Source organism: Rhinolophus sinicus, chromosome 1, assembly GCF_057876585.1.
Source record: "Rhinolophus sinicus isolate RSI-liver-muscle chromosome 1, RSI-T2T, whole genome shotgun sequence".
NCBI classification, from domain to species: domain Eukaryota; kingdom Metazoa; phylum Chordata; class Mammalia; order Chiroptera; family Rhinolophidae; genus Rhinolophus; species Rhinolophus sinicus.
In genome coordinates, this window is record NC_142501.1 from 13,454,321 (window position 1) to 13,481,028 (window position 26,708).

Sequence of the window (26,708 nt, forward strand, 5' to 3'; positions counted from 1 at the left end):
TGACTGCTCTTAATTGCCTAATGGAAAGCTTCCCAACTGGCCCGCGGGGCTTACTTTGAATAATAAGATAGAAGCAGAAGGGGTATGTGACCCTTCGAAGTGGAAGGATCCCATTGCCATGACCCTCTTCCCGCTCCAGGGAGCTTGACAGAAGCACATATTGCCAGGAAGGTGCCACAGGTCATAACAGCCTGGCTGGGAGCCACCAGGTGGAGGGCAGCTGCTCTGGAGAGATACCCACACTGACAACAGACATTAGTGGAGTAGAAAATATACTTTTGGGGTGTGAAATCACGCAAAACAATTTGGGATTTGTCTGGTACTGCTCTAACCCGACGAACTTGACGAACGCAGGCAGTCTCAGAATGTGAGAAGCAGTAGGTAGACGCGTTCTTCCATGTGTCAGACCTGAGTTTGCTCTACTTCAGATCCCCAGGTCCTGGCCACAGAGATCCGAGATGCTCTAAGCTTGGCTCAAGGTTTGGGAATCTGTTTTCAATCAAGCTTCCAGTGGAGACTCAGATGTGTAGGCACATTTGGGAATGTCTGCATCCCAGAATATTAAATATAAAGCTCTTTTTCATATAAAAGGCTTTCTCACTTTCCAAAAAGAACTTGCTCAAGGATACCCCATCAGTCTTGGCAGAATCGGGACGGACGCAAAGGTATTCCTAGCTCCTCCCACTGTGCCACACTGCCTCCCATCCAGCCTCCACTGAAGCCCTGGGCAAGTCACTTCACCTCTCTGAGCCAGCTTCCTTGCATATGAAACGGATAATAAAACCTTCTGTCCTGAGTGGTCAGATGAATTAGGACAGGCCCGAATTGAATACATGAAAGACATTCGGTAAATGTTGTTCACTGTCATGAAGAGGTTACAGTCCAGAGACTCACATGAACTTGCCCAAGGTCACCCAGCAAGTTTGTGGTGGAGGAAAGAATAGAGTACAGGATTGCTTCTGCCTCTCCAGCGACCCACCTGTGTAAGCCGCCAGGAGGGGAACCTTCAGGTAGGAGGATGACCTGGGCTGGGTTAGGGAGAGCTGCAGGCCAGCTCTGCCCTGCGGGGCATTGAGGCATGGCTGGCTGGCTGCCTGGAACTTCAGTTCCCGGGTACCTGGGACTAAGCGAGAGCCTGCAGCCGGCAGCAGGAGAGCAATCTCTCTGCAATTAAAAAACTAATGGCTTTTAAATGGAGCTGCTTCTTAAACTGGCATAAGCCAAGTTACCTCCAGGTTGTAATAAAAGATCGAGAGAGAGGAAGGTGGAGCTTTTAAGCCCAACCCAAGAGCATTCATGTTCAACTACCTGGATTCTTCCTTTCTTCCAGCTCACAGGCCCTGTCTTCTCGGAAGGGTGGGTTAGCGTTTCTCCGGGTAAGGAGCTCAGACCCCCAGGACTGGGACTAGTTCAGCTGTTCTCTTTTCATACCCAGCCGGTTTTTCTGGTGACTTCTGGCTGGGTTCAGTGGTCAGTCAGTTACTTGACAAACACGTATGGAGCTGTCTGTTAAGGTTTGGGCTAACATCAGTGGGCAAACCAAAAAGTGCCATGATGCTGCCAAAAGAGCCCTGGCCTGGAGTTAGGACATTTAAGTTCTGGTCCCAGTGCTGCCACTCACAAGCTGGGTGACCTTAGAAAGGTCACTTCCCCTCTCTGTGCCTTTTCATCTTTAAAAGAGCAGCAGGGTTCTGCTCTTTTTAATATATGATTGTATCAGATGATAATAATAATAGTAATAATAATAATAATAGGCAACATTTATTTAGTGCTAACTACTTCCCAGGCATTGTTCAAAGGCCTTGCACTCATGAACTTATTTCATTCTGGCAATAAACCTCTTTTATCATTCCCATTTTACAGATGAGTAAACTGAGGCACTGGAAATCGAAATAACATGCTGAAAGTTGCATATTTGGTAAGCACAAGAGTCACAGTCTCAACTCTCATAGTCTGGCTTTCAAGAATGTGCACTAGACCCAGTGCCCTCAGAGTTTTCCGCCTTGGTGGAAAAGCAAGACCTTCGCCCACAAAGCAATATTGGGCACAATGGTCTGGAACGGACTACAGGAGTTTAGTGAGGGGAGAGGGAGGATGGGTTCGAGTGGTCTGGGAAGGCTTCGTGGCCAAGGTGAGACTAGATGTGGTCCCTGGAGGGTAGGCAGGACTTGGGTAGGTAAGGAAAGAGGAGGCAGACATTTCTAAGAATAGAAATGCCTCAGTGAAAGCCTGGAGGTTAGAACACGTGTTGTGTCTAAGCCAGGGAGCACCGCTGAGGACACCATCCCTTTTAGTAACCCACTATTCCCTTGGTACACTCCTGCACCATCCTCCAAGGCTCAGCTCCAGCATCTCCCTTTTTTCAACCCGTTCATGACCACCCTTTGCCCAGGATTGGTTGCACTCAGCTCTGCTACACCTTCCCTCGCCCACTGGACTGTGAACTACCTGTGGTCAGAGACAGGGCTCTGTATCTCTTACCCAGCTCTGTATCCACAGTTCACACAGCCTGGTACCAGGAGGTATATGCACTAGTTGACAAATTCATACTGGATCTAAGAGGTACACCGAATGGGCCTGGGGCGTGGTGAGCACTGATTGGCTGTCAGAAGAGTTTGGATTGGATCTGAATTTAGATGGGGGAGTTGAATGATCTTGGGCAGAGGAGGGGTCCCCATAAAGTTTGTGTTCTATGAAAACCACTCTGGGGGGGGGCAAGACTTAGGGTGAGCCAATAATCTTTTGCCCTTTTAATGTGGATTTGAGACTAGAAGACGAGGAGAGCCTGACGATTCCTATTCTGTAACTTGTACAGGGCTATTGGTCAGGAAGAGGATGATGGTCAGAGAGATGCTGACGGCGGTGATGGTTCAACTTTGTCTTTTGGATGCTGCTCTTCCAAGAATTCTTTTTCCTAAACTAGAACTATGTTTTACTTATTTTTCCTTAGAATTTCTCTCTGTCCTCTCTTATTCCACTTTCATGTTCTAAGACAATGACTTTCACATAGTAAGCTAAAAAAAATGAGGACAGGGAAGGTGCTTTTTGCAGCACTTGCCACCTAGTAAATTTTAGGTCAAACCATCTAATTGAAGATTTCCAGGAAAATTTTTTTTTTCAAATTCTATTTTAGCGTTATACTACCATTGAAACTCAGTTGTTCTTCGTAGCAGATCAAGTACCCTCCAGCTACATCAGAGACATAGGAGAAGGAAAAAGAGAGATGGACCCTAAACCCAGAAGCTCAGACGTTCCCAGAGCAGTGAAAAGAGATAGAACTCAAGAGACATTGGAATGGAGGTCATTCCAGTTGGCTTTGAGGTCCTTCAGACAAGGAGGAAGGTGCCCAAAGCTGGTCCCAGAGCTGAGTGAGACAATTAGCAGACACTTAGGGCTCTTAGCAGCAAAACTACACCGTCAAGCAAAAGAATAATTCTTTAAAAATAATGAGGAAAGATGAACGCCTCGAGTTGAAGACACAAGAACTGAACTTGGTAAAGCTCGGCTCTGTAAAAGAACACACATACATGTGTGTGCGCACACAGACACACACACACACACACACACACACACACACACGCCACAGCACATAACCACTGCCAACAAACCAAGCCACCCGGACTTCAGGCTGTCATGTTTCATTGCCATGTCTTACAGGTTTCCAAGAAGACCTGCTGCTCATTTGAGGGAAGCACATAAGAAGACAGAATTCTATCTCCCCTAAACTGCACCTGTGCCTTCTAGGGAAAACATGGCTCCTGAGACCCAGCTGTTAGACAGGAAGACACGTTAGGAAGACACAATTCAGCTTTGGGCCCCTGGAAGCTGGAGGAGTCAGGGTTTGGCAACATACACCCCAGTGAGTCAATAGAGATCGCAAATGACATGCGCTGAAACATAAATACATAAACACATCCCTGCCTTCTCTCTCCACCACGTCGCCACCAACCACACACCCTTCAGGTTCACACATACTTTCACCACATACTCCTCCACACATAGTAAACAATCACACATACATTTTATCACCTCTATCCAACCTTACTTCACCCCTTCACTAACTCGCAGATAATGAGCTACCTAATCTCATTTCCACTATCATAGTAAATTCCCTTCTAGCATCTTACATACACTCATATGCAGACACCCCAATTGTCACGTCACCCCCGCATCCATTTATTTATTCATAGGCCATGCACTGTTCTGAATGATTGATATTATATCAGTAAATAAGATAGACACGGGCTCTGCTCTCATAGAGCTTACGCACCAGTAGACGGATAAACTAATGAGCAATTATATAAATAAGATAGATTTAGACAGTCATAAGTGCAAGGGGGAAATTTAAAGAAGGCAATGGCACAAGGACAGAGATACATTGAGGAGGATCCATGAATCCACACCCCGACAACTCAGACCCTTCTACTGCAAACACCCCCCCGTATATACCTTCCACACTTGTGCGTGAATATGTCTTCCTCTGCCACACCACATCACCACCCCATCATTCCTACAATCAACTACACACATAACTCCTTCACTACCATGCTGTGCCGCACGCCACCCACTCACAAACTTACCTGATCACATACGAATATATCAGAGTCACAGTTTCACACACACCCTGTCCCCATCCCAACTACCCTCCATCACCAGCCATTACACACTGTTATACATGGATAATCCTACGTCTAATTCCCCACAACCACAGTTCAGCTTCACCGACTGCATCATGACTCCATCGTACCACACATCACAACACTCTGGTAACCACAGATCGAACGTTCTGTCTTCATGTCACACATTCACACACTTCATTTACCCACAAACACACAGCAGATCTTGCATCTTTAGGCTCATTTTGCTTCACGAGGGAGCGCATCCGGTTGTGTTCACCAACTTACTTTAAGAAACACTACAACTGCTGTTACTCCCCCCACTAGCCCCAGGATTGGTCAGTGGGGAGTTCTGTTTGGAGAAGACAGAACTTTCTCTGATCTCACACTAGGTGATCTCTGTAAACAGTGATAGGAAAGGAGAAAACAAAACTTTATTAGGGTGAGACCCCCGAGTTAAAAACATTTTTTCCATTATCCCAAGTCAAAGCCTTAGGGAGTTTGCCCCCTCCTTCCCACCCCCACCTCTGCTTCTGCAGTTTCTTAGCTGCCACTGGCCACTTGTAAACAAAGATGGCTCCAAACAGAGATCTACTGGAGCCAACAATGTAGGAATGCGGCTGATTCTGCAATGAGTGACATACTCAGTGGTACCTCTGCCCACCAAGCCGGAGGGGTTAGGCTGGGGAGGCTGAAAGGGAGTGGATGGCCCAAGGGGACGATTCAGAGCCATTACAGGCATCACAGGTTCTATTGCTTAGTGGCTTAAAACCACGTCCACTTATTCTCTGTAGGTATGCAGATCAGGGGCTGCAACAAGGTTCTCTGCTTAGGGTCTCAAAGGCTGAAAGCAATATATCAGCCAAGTCGAGGATGCTCGTCTGGAGGCTCTGTGGAAGGATCTCCTTCCCAGCTCATTCACGCCTGGATTTCCGGTTCCTTGCAGTTACCAGGGCTGAGGACCCCATGTCTTTGTTGGCTGTCAGCCAGGAGCTACTCTCAGATCCTAGTAGCCCCCCACACTCCATCCCCTCTATCTGTCTCCTTTAAACCCCTCTCTCACTTGGTATCTCTGACCTCCATCTCCATACTTTAGATCTAGACTCAGATCTAAAGGGCTTCTATGACTAGGTCAGACCCACCAAAATAATCTCTCTATCTTAAGGTCAACTTAATGAAATCTGCAAACTCTCTTCCCAGTAGTACATAGATCAGCGTTTGGATAACTGGGAAAAGGTGTATGTAACCATGGGCTGGGAATACTGGGACCATCACAGAATTCTGCCCACCACACCCAGGCAGTTGGTGTCTGGCCTGTACAAACAGTTCACTTCTCCGGGGTTTCCTGGGGCCCTTCCTTAGCCAGACATCTCCATTTCCACTTTGATGTTAGCTCCTGGCTTGATTCCATTCTTAACTAATCACCGTGCTGAGGCCTAAGATTGCACTTTCCTTTATACTTCCAGCCCCCAAGCAGTTGGCAACCATTAGCACACCCCTCTCAGCCACCATGTTGCTGTATCTCCCAAAGCCAGGGCCTTCCATTTTCCCTCATAAGGCACTCGTGACAGTCTTCCTTCTCCCAACCCTGGCCCGTGTACTCGAAGAAGTGTGAAATGTCCTCCCTGAAATGGCTCTTGAAAGTCACCAAGTCTAAGTCTGTCATTTTGCTGTTAGGGAAGCTCAAGTGACCAGCGAGTTCGCCCCCGGTCACCATCAAAGGGTTGTTAGAACAACAGCAGCCCTGGCTACCTGTGAGCCACGTGCCCTGGTGGGGAAGACACGCCATCTTCCGACCCCACAGACCAGCACAGGAGCTCCGGTCCCAGTGACAGGAAGGAAGAAGGAAACGGATATTGCCTGAGCCCACACCACGTGCCAGACGGGGCATTTAACTTACAACATTTTCAATGCGCATCATAAGTCTTGAGTCTGTGGTTCTCAACAGGGGCAGCTTTGCCCTCAGAGGTCACGTGACAGTGTCTGGATTTTTGACTGTCATGAAAATGGGGGGTGGGGAGGAGGTGGAGGTGGTGCTAGTGGCATCCAGTGGGTAGAAGCCAGGGATGCTTCTCACATCTTACAAAGAGTTATCTGGCTTAGAATGCAAGGTGGAGAAACCCGGCTTTGAGTGACAGGCTACTATCCCCCATTTGTGTGTCCCCATGATTACGCCAGACTTTTAGGCAAGTTGGGTTACAACAAGAGTGACCATCTCTTAGTTGTGCAGGCTGCTTCCCTCCCCATCCCCAAGCTGCACTGACTCAGTTCCCCTCAGTGTTGTTTCGTGTGAGCTCATGAACAGTTTTCTCTGTGTCTCAAGGCACCCACCAAGCTCTTGAACTTCAGACGCCCCAGAAAGGTGTCCTGGCCAGGACAGCGAACCCCTGGGCAGTTGTGTAAAGGTGCCTACCTCGGCCCTGCCTCGGAGGCTCACCACCAAGCACCCTTCTGCTGGCCCCTGTGACAGCCTCTCCTGTTTGTTGACGCACCACAAACCCTGACGTCCCAAAATGGCACTCTGTTCCCAGGAACTCACAAAGGGCCAAAGGCATGACGTGCCCCATAGAGAAAAGTTTCTCCCTCCCCAGCCTGGCATCTCACTTGATCCTCTCAGCCCCCACACAGGGCTGCCTGAGCACCAATATCTGAAGGAGATTTTGAAATGACAACAGCAGAAACCGTTTCTTCAGCTTCTGTCCGCATCGTTTCTTTTTCTAGGATCTGGATAGAGGGTTAGGCATCCGGGTTAAGAGAACAACCTGTGTGGTACATACCATTTGCTTCTCCCAACTCCCCTGCCCTCTGCTTCAGGCACGAAACGTGTCCCCTCCATCAAGCCCCTTAAGTCAGCTTGTGAAAACTGCACCCTGGAGTGTCTCCCCTACGTTCCTTTATGGCTGCCCACACCAGACAAATTCTGGGCCAAATCTGGGATGTTTGCCACATCCTAAAGAGGAGACGGAGGTTCTAGAAGGCTAAGAAATGTGCCTAACAGCACACACTAGTTAAACATTGGAGCCAATAGTTTTCCAAGCTCCAAAACCTGTGCTGGGACATCACATTTATGTGGAGATGGAATCAACTGCCTACGTTTTTCTTCCTGAATGTGAGAGACATGTTTATACCCCCCTGAAGCCACCCGGCCACCATAAGACTCAGCCATGTTGCATGGAATAAATGGCTAAGGCAGTTCCAGCTTCTCCTTCTCTATGTCTTTTATTTCATTTTAACCAACATGTCTTTTCTTCATATTATTTATTCTAAAGTGAGAGTCACATAAAAAGGTGATTTGAGTTAAATTTGCTCAGCGACAGCAAAAGCCCATTTCTGCATGTGTGTTAGCCCAACCTGACTGTGGGGACAGAGCCCCAGAGAGCAGTTTCCAGGCTCTTGGCCTCACATGGAAAGGTGCTCACTAGGGTAGTAAATGGCCATCAACTGTGAATGGATGGCCATCAGCTGTGGCTACTTGGCCATCAGCTGTAACCAGTGACCCATTGGCCACTAATATAACTGCTGTGGCTACGCTAGCAGAAAATGGGGGCTAGCAAGAAGATGGTGGCTGGCAAGCGTGTAGTGTGGTGGAGTATGGATTGCGGATCGTATGGCTCCTGCTTCCTGTGTCTCCAACCCAGCCGCCAGCGAGACTATAGTGGTGTGACTCCCCTCCCTATGGCTCCGTGGGTGTTCCTTTTTGGCCTCACCATATCCTGCGTTCTTATGTGGAGAGCGGGAGCAGAGACCCCGCTGGACACCCTGCATGACAGTGACTCGTTTGCCACTTCTAAGGCTCATTCGTTTCCGTCTTTTCTCCAAAGTTGAGGGTCATGCCTCGCCCTCAGGAGAGCTCTATTTTTCACGCAGTCAGAGCTCATCCCCCCATTTCCCCTTCTTTGGAGGTTCTGGTTGAGCGAAGCCCAGGTGCTCTGTCCTCCCAGGGTTCTCCAGGCTTCTTCTCTCAGCTCAGAGGTCCCTTCTTGGCCCAGTTCGCATGGGAACAGGGGTTCACACTGCTGAAGTCTCCTGTGGCCAGAGCATCAAGATTTCTCTGGAAAACTCATCCTGACACACAGTGGGCTCAGTCTCAGCCCTATGGCCTCCTCCACCCTGTTCTAAGTCAGGCCTGTCGAACATTGCTGGGCATCAGAATCCCTGAAGGGAGAATTCAGTGGATCTGGAGTGGGACCCAGGAATTGGCTCCCACTTAAACTCTTAATGAGTTTAATTATCCAGGTGATTCTGATGTTTAGGAAGCTTGGGAACCACTGTTCTAACCAACTGGCAATCCAGCCAAGACAACCCAGGATCCAAGAGTTTCCTGGTTTCATTTTTCAACCAAGGCCTGCCATTAACGAAGGCTGGGCCAGGTAGAATGGTCCCATCACCAAATGCAATGTTTTCCTCTTTTCAATCACTTATTCCCTCACATGTGATTATTTAGGACCTATCATGAGTCAGACACTGCTCTCAGGGAACAGCCAGTTGAGGGATAGCAGTCGTCACCAAGAAAGCGTGTACAAGAGTTCTCTGTTCCGGGTCCTGCTCACTCTGGGCACCACAATCCTGGCTTTGGGGTTCAGTGGAGGTTTACCACCCAGGTATAGAAAAGTGAAAGTACCCAGAGAGTTTGGATTTTAAATGCTGTGGCTGGTGGGGGAGGGGCCCACGTAGCCAGGAGGACAGGATAGGAGCAGCACACGTGCCAATGAAGGGTCGAGTTGGTTGGTGGTCAAGAGCAGGCTCATGGGGAGGTATGTTGTTAAAAAAGTAAAGACCTTGGGCCATGCATAGACTGAAGACATACATGTATCGTGCACAAAAATATTACAGCGAATCCAGTTCTGGTCAATTTGGGTCTATCAGGGGAAAACAGGCATAATTTTTCTGATTATCACAAAATGATCTGCTCAAAATCACTGGACTTATACTTTAGAATGAGAAATAACTGCAGTTTATTATATAACCTTGTATATTATAAACCACTAAGGCCATGTGGTGATGTTTCTAAAGTAATTTTCCTAAGAGTTCTTAAATTTTATTGCTACCATATATTTGTAGGAGGTAATGAGTTAAGTAGCATGACAAATGCATTATGTAAAATACAGAAAATGAAGAGGGAATAAAGAAGAGCAAAATGATCCTTAATTGTGCGCTATCCATTTATAACCTCTGTCAAAATTTTGGTGTATGTATTTCTCTTTTTCTCTCTCGCTCGTATATATCTATATAGGCATATATTGTATAAATGTGTGTAAATATTTTATGGATTGTATTTTTTCACTTAACACTCTATTGTGAGTTGTTTCCCCTATCATTAAATATATTTGAAATCGCCTACATTGATAAATATTTAAATTCGGGTGTCACTTTTGTGGCGGAGCTGAAGGTGACAAAATACACTTGGCTCTTTTCCTCATGAAACTTGCCATCTAGTAGGAGATAATCACATAATCACGTGGATAAATGTAAACTGACAACTGTCATAAAAGCTATAAAATAGCCAAAATGCATGGTGCCAGGAGTGTGCATATCAAGAGGGGAGGATGGATGTGTTTGTTGGGAGGCACAGTGGGCGGGGGTGAGGGAAGGGGTAGTGTGGAGGTCTGAACTGAGTTCCCTTCCAAAAGATATGTCCAAGTCCTAACCCCAGTACCTGCGAATTTGACTTTATTTGGAAATAGGGTCTTTACAGATGTAATTAAATTAAGGAATTCATGATCAAATTATCCTGGATTTAGGATGGGACTGATATTCGATGACTGGTCTCCTCATAAGAGACAAGAGAGGAGAGTTAAAACACGGAGACACACAGAAAAGAACAGGGCCATTTAAATACCAGAGCAGAGATTGGAGTTAGGAAGCCCCAAGCCAAGGAACAGCAAGGTTGGCAGCAACCACCAAAAGCTGGGAGGGAGGCGTGAACAAATCCCCCTTCAGAGCCTCCAGAGGGAATCAATCCTGCTGCTACCTTGAGGTTGGCCTTCCGGCCTCCTGAACTGGGAGAGAGGACATTTCTGTTCCTTTAAGCCACCCAGCCTGCGATGGTTTGCACGGAAGTCCCGCAGGGGCTTTCTGGAGGAAATTACCTGTGAGCAGGCATCTGAAGGATGGGAAGGAGTTGCTGTGGAGGTATTCCAGCCAGAGGGACTAGCTTGCTCGAGGACCGTGAGGTGGGAGGCAGACGGGCAGACGTGAGGAACACAAAGAAAGCCAGTGTGGCTGAAGAGCAGAGCATGAGAGAGAGAGATGACGCAAGACCCCGGGCCACCCACAAGTTCTGCTCTATCCTTGTAAGGATCATGGTTTTTATCCAAACAGCCAGGGGAAGTCATTGGAAAGTTATGAGGGCAGGAGTGGGGATTCTGGAGCACAGAGGACAATGGGTGGGTCAAAGGTGGAGGTGTGAAGCCAGCCAGGAGGCAGAGCCCAGGGAAGAGATGAGGGTTAACACTGATTGAATAGGTTACTTCCTTTTGAACAGGTTACACATATTATCTCATTTAAACCTTGTCACCTTAAGTAGCAGGTACTCTTATGGTCCCCATTTTACAGCTGATAAAACTAAGACACAAAGAGATGAACTGATTTTTAAAATGTCATATTGATGGTAAGTGGTAGAGCTGACAGTGAATGCATGGAGTCTGGCCCCAGAGCTCACCCTCCCAAGCACACGGGTGATAACTGGAAAGATGGAAGTCAATGAACGGACAGAATCCAGAAATACTGCTTGGAAGGGTGGATGGAATTCACCCAGGAAGAAAGCATATGAGAGGGCATTCCATGAAGGAGAAAGAACGTGTCTATAGAAAAGAGGGCGAGCGATGGTCTATCCGTGACATGCTGAGGCTGGTTTGCCTAGATTGGAGACTGTGGTAGCTGCTCACATCACCAAAAGAAGTGAGTTACAAGGACTGTGCCCAGGACCCCTCACCAGGCTGTACACTTTGGCTGCTTCCATAAAACATCTGTGGACAACACAGGATCCTAAGGAGAATGAGAGTAAATCAAGATCCAGGAGAAGAAGACACCATCCTCTTTTCAGGTGAAATTTCTCTCTTCTCCATGCCTTCCTTTCCCCACTCTGGGGCACTGAAGAAAAGAGGTAGGAGATTTATTGGGCTACAGAAGTCAAGTCAGGAAGCTGAGCAGCAGCCCTTACACTCCAATAAATTACAAAGCGCAAGCCACAGGGGCTGCCAGAGAGCTTCTACCCGGGTCTACTACAGAGTATGTTTGTGCACACATGTCAGCCACTTCCTGAGATTTATTCACAGCCCTGTTCCCCTAAAAGTCTTCTTCCTGTGACCCTGGGACTGAGAGCTCAGTGAGTGCTCTGAGCAGGGAGAGAAGGATGGGGGAAGTGGAATCACTCTCAGGCTCCATGTTATGGGACTGAAGGGTCTCCCATAACACAATTCTTAGAGACAAATGGCTGGAGGCGACCGCCCAGGTCTGCTACTTCCAACCCTCCCTTGTTTACATATGTGGAAGCCAAGGTTTAAAGGAGAGATTTTCCTATGACTTTTCCATATATAGCGGGAGCTTCCTAGCAAGACAGTGTGAGAGCCAAGGCCAAAATCCTGAGTAGACCCTACTGAGCTTCCAGAGAGTATCTGCATGAAACTGTGATGCTTATCTATATTGTAGAATTACAAATTGTATTTAAATTTTGAATCATATAAGAGGCTTCCTGTTAGAATGAATTTCTGGAAGTCAAAGAAATCCATATTTTAATATGTGGTTTGTAATGGGAACAAGTGAGCAATAAATAAATGGGTGGGTGGAAGGATGGATGGATAAATTCAGACAGAAGCTTTCTCTATCTTATCTCTTTCTCAAAATGTGACTTGCCTTTTGGATTACTCTAGTGTTTTCAACGATACTAAGTAGTGGATAGGGTTGAACTTGAGAAAATTGTAAACTTTAATGAATGTCTTTTGACACCTTTTTCCCTCATCAGTAGGATCTCTCACAGACTTTATATCAGGGGTGTCCAAACTGTGGCCCGCGGGCCAACTGCAGTCCACAATCCATTGTTAACTGGCCCGCAGCAAATTCCAAAAATATATTTAGTTTACTTAAATAAACCAGGTGAGGCAATACGTACTGCACCTCGAGTGAGTGGCCCGGCTGTTTGTGTATTTTACCGCATATGGCCCTTGGTGAAAAACGTTGAAAAAAGTTTGGACAGCCCTGCCTTATAGCCTCCTACCTCTACAGACGTTAGGAAACTGCCCACGATGCTACCTATCACCTGGGCTTATTCTCTTCACCTGTTGCCTACAATCTGCTTCTTTGATGAGCACTTGTTTCTCATCAAAACATATTTGTCCTATCTCCCATTCCCTCATCTCTTTATTCACTCAGCCTCCACAAAGAGAAACCTGGCCATCATCAACATCTTTCTCCCTTCTATTGTCTAGATGTGAAATCTTAGGGTCATCTTTGACTCATCTGAAATTCAACAGTCAAGTTGTCATTCAAGCTACTTGCTTCTCCCTCCACAGCATCTCTCTATGCATTTGCTCTTTCTTGTCTCTGGTACAATTAACCTATTTCAGGCCCGGACTCTCTCTCTTTGTCCATAAAAATGACAACCTGACATTATTCCCTTGCCTCGTTCGCTTACCTTGACTTGTTCCGTCTAGCACTAAAGTGGTTATTTTTCTGGTCCTATCACTCCACCCACACTCACACGCCTCCTCTCACACACTCATACATACATGTTCACAGTGCTCTCACACATGTCCACACACACTCACATAGATGCTCACACACACACACACACACATTTTCTTCTAGCTTCAGTTGCACCATTTGCAAACTAGGGTCAGTGATAACTGCCTCAGGGCTATGGGTCCTTGTAAAAGAGAAAATATTAACAAGCACCGTCACTTATTAGGTATGTACTATGAGTGAGGCACTGCATCATGGATCTACAGTATTGTGCCATCCATCTCTCACAACAGACCCACGCACACCCAGCCCACACCAAGGTCAGGGGAGATTGACACTAGGCACTCGAAGCTCATCTGCAGAGTCACTCTTTGGTGATTGAACTTGTCTTCCAGCTTCATTCTTCTAGCTCAGCTTCTCCATTTGAAAAGGCAGTTAGGCAAGCGGTAGGCTACCATCTTTACAATCTGCTTTCTAGTTTGGAAAGAAACCTTTCTTACTCTACTTCAGTTCTCTAATTGAGAAGTTCCAAGAAGGACTCTGATTGCCCTGGTTTAGTTCATATGCCCTCCCCACATGGGACTAACAGTCACTGTCATTGGGGTGTAAAGTACTCTGATTTTGTCCAAATTTGGCCATACACTCATCTCTGGCCTGGAAAGGAGGTGGCGTTAATAAGAGAACGGCAGTTCTTTCTTTGGATCATGGGTCTAGAGAAAGAAGAGGCGCACGAGCTGTTCCCCTGGCGGCCACGGCCATGGTTCCTGGAGGCATGATTGGAGCTAGAGAGGCAAGTAAAATTGTGTCAATGAAAAACGGCTCTACTGGGAGGATTTGGAAAAGGATGAAAGGGAGATGTATCCAGTTAGCTAATGCAGCATAAAATACAACCTCCAAACTTAGTAGCTTAAGATAACGCCATTTAGTTAGCTCAAAATTCTGTAGGTTGACAATTAGTCTTGGCTTAGTTGGATGGTTCTATGGATTTGGCTGGGTACATTCCTAAATCTGTAGTCAGCTGCCAGTCAATAATTGGCACTGCTTTGGGGAGTTGATTGGCTCAGCTGGGGTGCCAGCGAGATGGGGCTATGTATCCCTCATCATCCAGCTGCATAGCCTGTGGGGGTTGACATATGGCTCAGCATGGTTCCAAGAGAATGAACAGAAATGTATAAGACTTCTTCAGTCCTGGGCTCGAAATTGGCACAAGGTCACTTTTGCCATATTCTATTTATCAAAGAAGGGCACAGGACAGCCTAGATTCAAGGGGAGGGAAAATAAGATTCTACATTTCAATGGGAAAAGCTATACAAGTACAGGGAAGAGTGAGGAATTGTGACCATTTTTGCAAACCATCTATAATAGGAAGAGAGAAGTTGGAGAGCAAGAGGAAATAGAAGGAAGTAAGGGGTTGACAGAGGAAGAGGATGGAGGAATCAGAAGGACTAAAATCATGAACGGTGTCCTGGGATGCCAGGGACGTGTAGACCGGTGGGGTTTATGGGCCAGAGTCAAGTTCAGGTGTCATCATCTGTCTGGGAACTCGATGGTAGAGGCCGGAAGACAAACGTGCCATGCCCTCAGCTTCATGGGGCTCAGTGCCAACACTGCATCTTTGGTTTTCATCAAGTTTTAATGTTAGTTGGCTACCTCTAGTAAGACATTGAGACTCTGCCTTGGCCCAGAATTAGATAAGAAGAAGCCAGAGAAGACTGGGAGGCATTTCTAAAGCAGATCTAAGTTTGGTTCTCTCTTTTTGTTTCTGCATTTTTCTTTATAAAAATTAGAAAGATAAAAGGAAGGCAGCCCCTGTGTTCCACTAAACTGGCTGTTAAGGGACTCTGGAGGTGAATTAGCAATTGTGTTATGATGATAGCATCTAGTTAAGCTAGCAAAATGGCTCCTCTGACTCCAGCAGGGAAACTGGTGGGTGGGAGCTCTCACAGTATCTGAGAAAGCCAAGCATTTGCTCCTAACAGGCAAGTTAGAAGCTGCAGCAGAGAGAAACTCCTTACTCAGGAGTTTCTGCCTGGGGCGAAAGTACCAGGAACTGCCAAAGGCAGTGGGTGGATGGCGGAATATTGAGGATGAGCCCTGGAAAGAGCTCATGGTTTGGCAGCAGAAAAGCTGTTATTTGTGAATAGTCCTTTCGGCCACTTTCAAGCTGGGTGACCTTGCACAATTCTGGCTCTGAACTAGAGTCTCCACATATGCGCAATAAAGATAACAATAATATCTGCCTCAATGAAAACTATGAATGATTCAATGAGATAAGCTGGTAGCAAAGTGAAAAGTTTAAACACAAGGCATAGTTCTTGCTATTTTGAGGAAGTTGAGTTCCACAAGTCAGAGGCAAGAGGCAGAATGAATGATAACATTTCTTCCCTGAGCTATAAAATTCCCCACTCCCATCCCATAGTTCCAAATAAATGAAATGTCTCTTGTCAGAAGTTCAAAGGAAAAGAGCTCACTGATCAATGGTACCCCGTATCAGTAATTCCAGAGTCACTTTTCCCCCCACATTACTATTCAACATGTAGCAACATGGGCTGGGCTTGGGCTGAACTGAGACCACTGGATCCACGCCCAGGCTTGGCTCTCCACTGCTCCCTCCCCATCACGGAAACCCTGGAAAAGGCATCCTGGATAGAGGGATCACACAGGAAGAGTGAGCAGACATATCTACCTTCAAACCAATACATAAAAACAAAAGTAAATATCATCCACATTAAAATGATCTCTTTTTTAAATATAAAATCAGGAAATACAATAAGTACAATTACACTTAAGAACTGTTTACTATTTTTTTCATCAAAGTCAGGGTGTAGGTGTGTCAGTAATTACGCTATTAGCACACACTGCAGCATTTGACTGTGTAGCACACATACTTTCTTGAGCAAATTGTGTGGGCAATGAAGCTTGGAGGGGCTACGCAGGGGGAGGTTTGAGCAGTTGCGGGGAAAGGCAGTAAAATGGTACCAAGTAGTTTGGGCACAGAACTGAGTGGAAGAGAGAAAAGGAGCGAGGAGGCCAAACGAGCATCCTGCGGGCGGAGGGGGGAGTGAGGAGAAGTGTGAGTCCCAAGGCGGACTGGGTAATGTTCTTTCTGCCTTCTGTTCTTTCTTCTCATCATCATGTCCGGAGTGCCTTGCTAAATGCTGGATCATAATATGTTCTCAATAAATATTTTCTAAATGAATGAATAAAATATAAATGAAGGACCAGATCACAAATCAGGGGGGCCCCCAACTACAGTGGAATATAAACTAAAACAACACGTTTTGAAGGGCTATATTGTTTCCCCTGGACCTAACCTAAAAAACCCATAGAAGCAAACATTCTGGCATTAACATTTCTTCACAAGAAGAGGCAACAGGGCCTCCTGCGCTTCTTCCTGGGGCCAGGGTATCGCCCCGTCTCACTCATCTAGGGCTGTGTCATATGCCATCTGTCCGCAGTTCCTAATGTCACTTCACTGCCAGTGTCCAGAACCAGTGTCTGTGGCTGTGGCAGCAGCAGCTTCCCTGATTTGAGTGCAGAAGCAGCACAGGTGCTGAGTGGTCTGCTCAGGGCTCTGAGGGTGTTGCGTGGAGGGCGGCCACCAAGGGCGTGAGCAAGATCGCTAAGCTTTGAGTTTGGAATAGTTATGTCTGTCTGTCTGTTGGCTTCTTCACTTGAATTGAGACAAATTACAAATGAGGAGAGCCACATGCATTTAACACATATTGATAAAGCGCCTGCCATTTCCAGGGTCTGTTCTAGGCTCTGAAGACATAGAATAACATTACCAGGGACAAAATTAACAAAATGAAGACCATATGCTGATGGGGAGGCTCACTAGAGAATTTAAAAAAATAGCACGTACATAAAATGTTATGGAATAAGTGCTGTGGAGAAAAATGAAACAACATCAGGGAGATGGGGAAACGCTCTCTTAAACAGGGTGGCAGGGAAAGGGAGCTACAGTGAGGACGGCAGCTCGGAGAGCAGAGGCGGACACGCGTGCATCTGGTGGGCATCTCCTGTCAAGAAGGAGAGGAAGAGCAAGGGCTGACTTACTCAGGAGTAGCTGCTCCTCCCCAAGTCACCAAGGGAAAAATCTCAACTTCTGCTGACACGCAAACAGGGGTGGAAGGTGAGAGGCGAGGAGTGTCACACTAATTTATGTCCCTCCACATGGAAGGGAACAGCAGGGGCAGGAAAGAAATGTTCCACCCTCACAGATAAGTGAGAGGACCCGAGAACAAAACACACAGTGTGGTGTGTTTGTCTCATATCAGACACCCAATAACAATAATAACAGCAAAAATAATAGCAATAATAATCATGAGCATTACTGAGAGAGCAACATGTGCCAAACACTTCCTGTGCACACCCTCACTTAACAACCCTAGTGGGCAATCATGATTATTAGGTTGAGCCAAATAAAATTGCCCATATTGTACTGTTGTATCTAATAAGATCCCTACTTTACAGATTGAAAAATAATTTTGGTTATTGTTCCTGTTGTTGCTGTTGCTGTCAATATACACTGTCAATTTTTGAACTCACAGAAGCCCATCAAAACCAACTGCAACGGAAGACAGGTACGGTGGTTTCTTCTTCCTTTCATGGGGCTGAATTTGCACCGGGTCATCCTCCCCATCCTACTGCAATCCTCCTTGTGCCCTGGAGCATATTCCAAAATATTGGGTGTCTTTAGTGGCTTGTTGTGTGCTCACCCTGGGACTCACCCTCATCAAGAGTTTCATCAACAATTTCAATGAAGATTTAGCACACTGAGCAAATGTGCAGATGGTGTAGTGCCGAGAGAGCTAGATGAGCAAGTATCATTCAAAACATCCAATTCAGAGGTTGCATCAAAGTGACCGAATCCATCAGATTACATGCAACAAGAATAAACTCATTCATGCATCCTTTCACTCCACAATTATTTATTGGTTGTCTACCATATGTCAGCCACTGTGCTACACGCTGGATAGTCAGAGGTTAACAAGGCAGCTCCTGTTGTTCTGTTGAGTATTGAGTCTAGAGACCAACCATAAACAAATACACCAACAAGGTAATGACCAACTGTGATCAGTGTTATGAAGTGGGATGTAATGGAGTGTAGATAGATGGAGAGGGGCTCTACAGAGGTTTGGGGTTTAGAGTCCGGGAAGGGCCTGCATCATGACGAGTCAGTCATGAGAAACTGTGGGAGTGGGGAGAGCTTTCCTGGCCAAGGAAGTGCCTTGTACCATGTTCCTGAGCGGCAGGAATTTGAGACCCGAGGGACCGGAGTGAAAGAAGCGAGGAGGAGAGTTGTAGGAAATGAGACAGAAGCAGGGACTAGACTGCGTAGGGCCTGGGTATGGAAAATGAGTTTTCATTCTTGTGACTTAAAGTGTACTAATCCCCCCCCCACCCCCCCGGCCAGGCTCAAAAATTCCCTGCTCAAATACTGGATGAGGGAGAAAGGGAGAGACCACGAACTTCCATAATGGTGTAATGATCGCACTGTGCCATGAGTCAGAATAGCAACAGCAGGATATAGCTATGGAGAGATAAGGAACGCTAGCGCTGTATTAGGAGAATGATGTTGTTCCTTATAAAGGAGGTGAGTATCCTGATCCTTCTGGGATACTCGGAGCACAGCTACAGCCCTGTGTTCAGACCTGAGAACTACACTTTCAAAACAATATCAACCAACTGACGTACAGCGAGCAGATGGAAAACAGAACCCTGAGGGTCTGTAAATAACACGAAGTACAGAACCACTGAGGAAAATGTGGCAGCTTCGACTGAAGAAGCGGACCTTTGGGAAGATCCAGGAAATGCGTTGTACTTTAAAGTCATTATCTTGTTGAATCTGTCCAACAACCCTTGTGAGGCATGGAGCCTTGCCCTCACTTTCATTCTTCACATTAGGAAACTGGCACTCAGGAAGGCCCCTTATCTAGGATTTCATAACTCGTCAGTGACAAGGTAGGATTTAAGCTCAGGACCAAGCTGGTGTTCTCTCCACTACAACACACTACCCTCAAGTGAAAGAGAGTCATTTACTCACCAGGAGCACAAACGACAGAGAGAGGTAGAAGTCAGACAGAGACAGAACTGGTCTCCTGGGGAGAAGCAACTTCCTAGGAAGTCAGGTGCTGTATGACAATGGATTTACACTGCGTCCCCACAGTAGGCATTTAACCAGAGGCTGGGGGAATTGTGTAGAGGAAGCTGTGGTGGGATCCCATCTGTAGGCGAGGATGGACTTGGCTCCCTTTCAACATTTGCATAATTGTCTCCTTGTATCCCTAGAACAGTTTCCATTTATGCAGAGTTAGTCTGCTCAAAAGATTATACCATGGGAGACATATGGACACTGGGATAGAACTGAGAGTCCAGAAACAAACTTATACGTCTGTGGTCTACTGATTTTTGACAAGGGTGCCAAAGAAAGAGAATATATGATAGAACTCCCTCTCTTCTCTCTGGCCAGCTCTGGGAAATAAGACTCCCACTGCCTCATTCCTCATAGCTCTATCCAAGGTCATCCCAGGCACAGTGGAACAAGTCCATGAGCTCTGATTTGACTCCTGGCTTGGTTTCCCTCTTGGGTAAACAGTCCTACCTCAAGATGCTGGCTCAGGGATATTGCACAAACCCTTTTTCAGACTAGACTCAGATCTATTTCACATTCCGCTCTGGCCTGGATCTGAGACTGATCTCACTCCAGACCTAAGTTCCACAGGAGGAGAGAGTGAGATTTTCCCCTCTTCTTGCAGAATGAATCACCTAGAGTTAGGAGGACAATCCCCACACGCAGATTGACATAAGCATGACCATACCTCATACACGTGTGCTACATGACTCACATTCACAGTACACATTAAATTAGCAAGACATCTATACATCTTACATTCCCCACAAGCAAACACATACACAAAATCACAGCTCAGGAACACACACCACGTCTTTCAGCACATCTAAAATCTCCACTCTCCTGCACAATCACAAATATTCAATGCACATGCCCTTTCAAAGTCACACACACACACAAATGCACTCACATGCACGCACACACGTGAAACAGGCATGTTTACCAGTGTGCACACACACCTACTTCTTACTGACCACTACTATCATTAGAAATCTATGCCTGGCCAGCCTGCTTTTTCTTCAGATTTAGAGTCAAAAGGAACCTGGTCTTTCCACCTCTGTCCCCCCTTACACATGGGAGCAGGTGGGAACACTGTGCTTATCAGAGGAAACCTGCTCCTTGCTTGCACACAAGCCCATCTATAAATACATGGAACACCACATTCCCTGGCCCCCAGGGACTGGGGATTAGTTAGGACCATGGGTTGGTCACCTAAACAATTACACACATGTCCCAAATTGGAAACCAGGTGATCTCGGCCAGCTGGAAAGGTATGAAAAGGCTTCCCCCTTTGCCTTGAACAAAATGAACTCTCTCCTCAAATACCCTTCAGCAGAAAAGCTGGAGATAGGAAGCCAATGGAAGGCTACTAATCTCTGTTTTCTTTCAGAAGAACAATGCCATTTTTTCCATGTTTCATTCCACAGCAAATGCCAATGGACTTTTAGACTAATCCAAAAGCTCATGCAAGGGGAGAGAAATAAAGTTGTAGCCACAGAAATTCCAGTTTTAAGGCATGGTTCTCTCCTCCCCCCCCAAGACTCAGTTTCCCTACTAATGGAATGAAATGGACTCATACTAGAAGCCTCTTGCCTCTATTCCATGTCTCATGTCCTGTGGAAGCCAGTTTCATTTCAAAACAAATACCAGACTGACTTGGATTCAAATTCTAGCTCGGCTGCTTATTTCACGAAACGTCAGATTTTTCTTCTGTAAAAGGGGGAACTAACACTTGCCTCACAGGATTACTGGGGAATTCAATGACATAATGATTATGAAAATGCTCTGTAAGACATAATGAATCTAAAATTATCAGCTGTTGGTTGACTGGGGGGTGAATCATTTTTTTACATTTGTAAAAAGTGAAATTGTAGAGAATAAACAAGCAAAATGCAGCACAGGACACAGAAAAAAAAAAAAGTGCTTCGTTATGTGACTTCCTGCCCTCCTATTACAGCAAGATTAGGGTTTTACCATATAGCTAATGTCACACGCATAGGTTTTATGCCCTCTTCGTCTGTTGTAGGGGTGTTATCCTATAGCTGCTTATATATTATAAGCTTCCTAGTAAGAGAATCAGCAGTTTTATCTTGTAAGTCAGCGCAACACACTGAACCGGGGGTCATGAGATCAGAGATATCGTCCTGGCTTGGCACCTACATGCCGGATGATTCCAGGAGTCAGCATTAGGACTCCCAGGTCCTCATTTTTCTAATTTATACAATAGGGGTGCTACGAATCTACTAACGTTCCACTTCACAGGGCTATTGCGAGGCTCAGATGGGATAACAAATGGGAAAGCACTTTGGAAAGTATTCGGTTATTACTCAAGTCCTCGTCTAGATCGGAAGATCTTGCCTAAGTAGGTACTCAGCCAAAGGGCTTGGGAGTTGTTTGAAATCTCTCAACCATGAGCTCTTGGTCAATAGCTCACCCAGACCCGGGGTTGGCGAGCTTTTCTGTAAAGGGCCTGATAATAAATATGTTACCCCACTCACCTCAAAATCGCTCAGAGGAAAGGGGGGAGGTGGTCTCTGTCGTTAGTTGATCCTGCTGTGGTAGCACAAGAGAAGCCACAGAGGACAAAGAAAATGAATGGGGTAGCTGTGTTCCAATGTAAATAGGAGGTAGAACTTCTGGTCCGGGTGAGATGACATCGGCCTGATTGCCCCTGCTCCTCCCCATGAGGCACAACTATAAACCCTGAAAATGACACAAGAGACAAGCCCAGGAGAACCTGACAGGTAGTGAGAAGAAGGCAAGCAGGTTTGGGACCCCCAGGACTGGAGGAACCGGCTAATGCCTGGGCATCTTGTGTCCCATCCCCAACAGAAGGCGGCCGTCCAGACCTAATGTGTTTTGAACCTTGGCCTCGTAAGAGAAGGTACCTCACATCAATTCATTCCTCCACCAGGTCAACCCCAGGAGACCTTCTGACAACACCCGGGAAGGCTAACACTACCACAGGCGAAGCACTCTCCTTTCTCATTGGGCCAGAGGTGAGCAGGCAGAACTGACAGGGGACACTCAGCTGTAGGAAGCACCTGGTCCAGAAAGCCTCCTTGTACACATGGGCTTGACACTCTACTCACCTGCCCAGAGACCCCGGGGCAACCGAGCGACACCAGTAGGAAACTCTCACCACAGCCCTCCCCACACAGACATCCAGTAGCCCCCTCCCCAATGCTGAGGAAATCCCTTCCACCCCATTAGGCAGCATCTCAGGGACCCGATGGGAACTCTACTAGCACCAGATAAACCAGGAAGACCAAAATTCACACTGCAAAGTCTCTGAAAATTAAAACTTCCTTTGGAACCACAGTCCACAAAAGTAAGCCAAGACCCACAGGCAAAACCAAACAGGTGACTGCCTGCTAAAATAAAAGATTAAATGAAATCCAGTGTCTCCCAACATAATAGATACAATGGATACGATTTAAAAAATCGTCCATCACACCAAGAACCAAGAAAATCACAACTTGGGTGAGAAAAGACAATCGATTGATGCCAACACGGATTGGCGTCCAATATTGGATTTATCTGAAAAAGATTTTTAAAGTAGCAGTCACTAAAATACTTCAATATCAATTATAAATTATCTTGAAACAAAATTTTAAAAATTTCAGCAAAGCGGGTAAAGGGGGTCAAATATATGGCGACAGAAGGAGAACTGACTCTGGGTGGTGAACACACAATGTGATATGTAGATGATGTATTATAGAATTGTACACTTGAAACCCATATAATTTTACTAACCAATGTCACCCCAATAAATTTAATAAAGATAAAAAAAAAAATACAAATTTTCAGCAAATAAAAAGAAGTTACTTAAAAAGAACCAAATGGAAATTGCCGAACTGAAAACTGCAATAACAGAAATTTTAAAAGCAAACAAACAAAAACAAGGTCACAGGATAGGCTCAATAATCGAAGTGTGGAGATGACAGAGGACAAAATCAATTACCTTAAGGACAGAAGAATCCAATCTGGACAACAGAGATATAATGGACCAGGGGGGAAAAAGGAACAGATCTGTGGGACAATAACAAAGATCCAATATTCATCCGTCAGGGTTGTAGCAGGAAAGCAAAGAGAGAATGGGGCTAAAACAATATTAGAAGAAATAATGGCTGAAAACTTCATGAATTTGTTGAAAGATATAAACCTATGAAACCAAGAGGCTAAGTTTACACCAAGCAGGATAGGCCCAAAGAAATCCACACCAAAATATATTATAATTAAGTATTAGATAAAGTAGATTTCAGAGAAAAGAAAATTACTAGAGACCAAGGGGGATATTATATCATAATGATAAAAGTATCTTATCTACAGGAAAGACAACCATTCTAACTGTGTACACCCCAAACAACAGAGTCACAAAATAGATGAAGCAAAAAATGAGACAGAGCTGATAGTCAAACCCACAGTTATAGCTGCAGATTCCAGCCCCCCTTTCTCAGGAACTAATAGAACTGTAAGAAAATTAGCAAAGATATAGACGATTTGAACAATCAAGCAACCAGCAAGATCTAATTGATATATGAGAATACAGACCACTTCACCAACACATTTTTTCAAGTGGCCATGGAACATTCACCGAGATGCCACACCTAGACCATGAAGCAAGTTTTAGCAAATTTAAGTCATACAAAGTATGTTCTCTGACAATAATGGTACCTAACTAGAAATCACTGGTAAAAGGGCAACAGGAAAATCTCTAAACATGTGGAAATTAAACAAAATACATCTAAATAATCGAGGGACCAATGAAGGAGTCTCAAAGTCAATGAAAAAAAAAATACATGGAACTGAAGGAAAATGAAAACACAACATGTCAATATATGTGGGATGCAGTTAAAGTGTACTAAGAGGGAAATCAATATCACTAAATGCTTACATTAGAAATGAGGAAAGATTGCAAATCAATAACCTAAATTCCTATCTCAAAAAATTAGGAAAAGAATAAAATAAGCCCAAAGTAAAGGAATAATAAAGATAAAAGCAGAATTCAATAAAATTTAATATAGGATAACAACAGAAAATCAATGAAATAAAAAGTTTTTTCCAAAAAAGAAATCTATCAAATCTATCAGAACCTCTAGGTAGACTGACAAAATAAAAGAGAGTGAGAGAAAACACAAATCATCAATATCAGGAACAAAATGGAATGTCATTGCTGGTCCTGAAGCCAGTAAAAGGATAATAAAGAAATATTGCAAACAACTTTATGCCCATAAATTTGACAACTTAGAAGAAAGGGACCAATTCCTCAGAAACCACACACTACCAAAACACATCCGAGATGAAACTGACAATCTGAAAAGCCCTACAACCATGAAAGAAATGGAATTTGTAATTAAAAACTCTTGAAAAACAAATATGCAGGACCAGATGGTTTCATTGGAAAATTCTACCAAAATGTTAAGTATATATTAACGTTAATTTTACACAGTGTCTTCCAAAAAATAGAAGAGAAGGGAGTACTTCCCAATTCATCTTATGAGGCCAGTATTACCCTGATACTAAAAGCATACAAAAACAGTACAAGATAATTACAGGCCAATATCTCTCATAAACATCAACACAAAACTCCTCAACCTAGGCAAAACCTTGACGTAAGTCTCATACCGTATATATGGTAGAAACAACTCCACATGGACCATTCACTGAAATACAAAGCGCACGCCTATAAAACTTTTCCAGAACACACAGGAGAAATCTTTGGTATTAGGGTGAGGCAAAGAGTTCTTAGTGTTGACCCCAAAGCACAACCCACAAAGGGAAAAATTGATAAACTGGATTTAATTAAAATAAAATAAAAACTTTTGCTGTGTGAAATCCCATGTGAGGAGGATAAAACAGACAAGCTGCAGAGCAGGAGAAAATAGCTGTGAGCCATATATCTGACAAAGCACAAGTATGCAGAATATGTAGAGAACACTCAACACGGGACAGTAGAAAAACAAACAATACAATTAGAAAATGGGCAAATACCTAAACTGACACTTCACTGAAGAGAATATGCAGATGGAAAATAAGCATCTGAAAAGATCTTCCTCATCATTAGTCATCAGGAAATGTAAATTAAAGCCACAATGCGCTGTTACTGCACGCCTACCAGAGCGGCTAAAATAAAAAATAGTGACAGCACCCAATGCTGGTGAGGATGCAGAAGAACTGGATCATTCCGATATGGCTGGTGGGGATGTACAATGCTCCGTATAGTCGTTCTGAAAAACAGTTTTGTAGTGTCTTACAATATTAAACATTCAACTACTATACACACAGCAATTTTATTCTTGTGCATGTAAAGAAAACTTCACACAGAAAGCTGTACATGAATGTTTATAGCAACTTTATTTGTAATAGCAAAACACTGGAATCATTGCAGATGTCCTTCAACTGGTGAATGGTTGAACAACTGTGGTATATACATACGATAGAATACTCCTCAGCTAAAAAGTTAAATTAAATAAAATTAAATAAAACTATTGATATACAAAATAACTTGGATTAATTTCCAAGAAATTCATCCTGGAGCAATATATATATATATATATTTAAACTAATCCCAAAAGGTTACATTCAGTATGATTCCATTTACATAACATGTTTGACATGACAATATTTTAGAAATGAAGGCCCGATTAATGGTGCGGGTCACGAGATCGGCAGTGGGAGGCAGGTAGATGTGGTCACAGGGAGCGTGGTGGTGTGGGACCTGTCCATGAACTTGACAACTGTGGTGATTGATACACAAACCTACAGAGAAGACAACGTTGTACAACACCTAATAAAACCCCCAAAAGTGAGCACAAGTGGAACCGGAAATAGTCTGAATAAGGTCAGTGGGTCGTATTGAGGTCAATTTCCTGGTTATGAAATTATACTACGGTTTTACGAAATGTTATCATGAAGGAAAATGGCACACTATACGAGGTTTGGGTTATTATTCTTTTTTATAACTGCGTGCGAATCTACAAACTATCTCAAGAAACATTTCAATTTAAAAAAAAAAAGAAGGAAAAAAAACCCTCAGGTGGTGGGCCGTATTTGGTCTTGGTCTGTGACCCATCATTTGTCGACCCCTGAGCTAGACCATGTTTCTCAACCCTGGAAGCACATTGAAAATCATGTAGGAAGGTTGTTGTTTTGTATTGTTTTTCATGTTTTTACAGCTGTTTGGTTTTTTTTTTTTTCAATTATAGCTGACATTCAATATTATATTAATTCCAGGTATACAGCATAATGCTTAGACATTTATAAAACTTACGAAG

General features: G+C 44.8%; 1 long non-coding RNA gene across 1 annotated transcript in view; it reads right to left on the reverse strand.

The window, feature by feature from the left end:
• Positions 1-17,437, reverse strand: part of LOC148759011 (uncharacterized) — a 127,911-nt gene extending 110,474 nt beyond the window's left edge. Inside the window, exon 1 of the long non-coding RNA XR_016020303.1 lies at positions 17,355-17,437. This is a non-coding gene — a long non-coding RNA (uncharacterized LOC148759011). The remainder of the gene's footprint in view (positions 1-17,354) is intronic.
• Between the last annotated feature and the right edge of the window lie 9,271 nt (positions 17,438-26,708).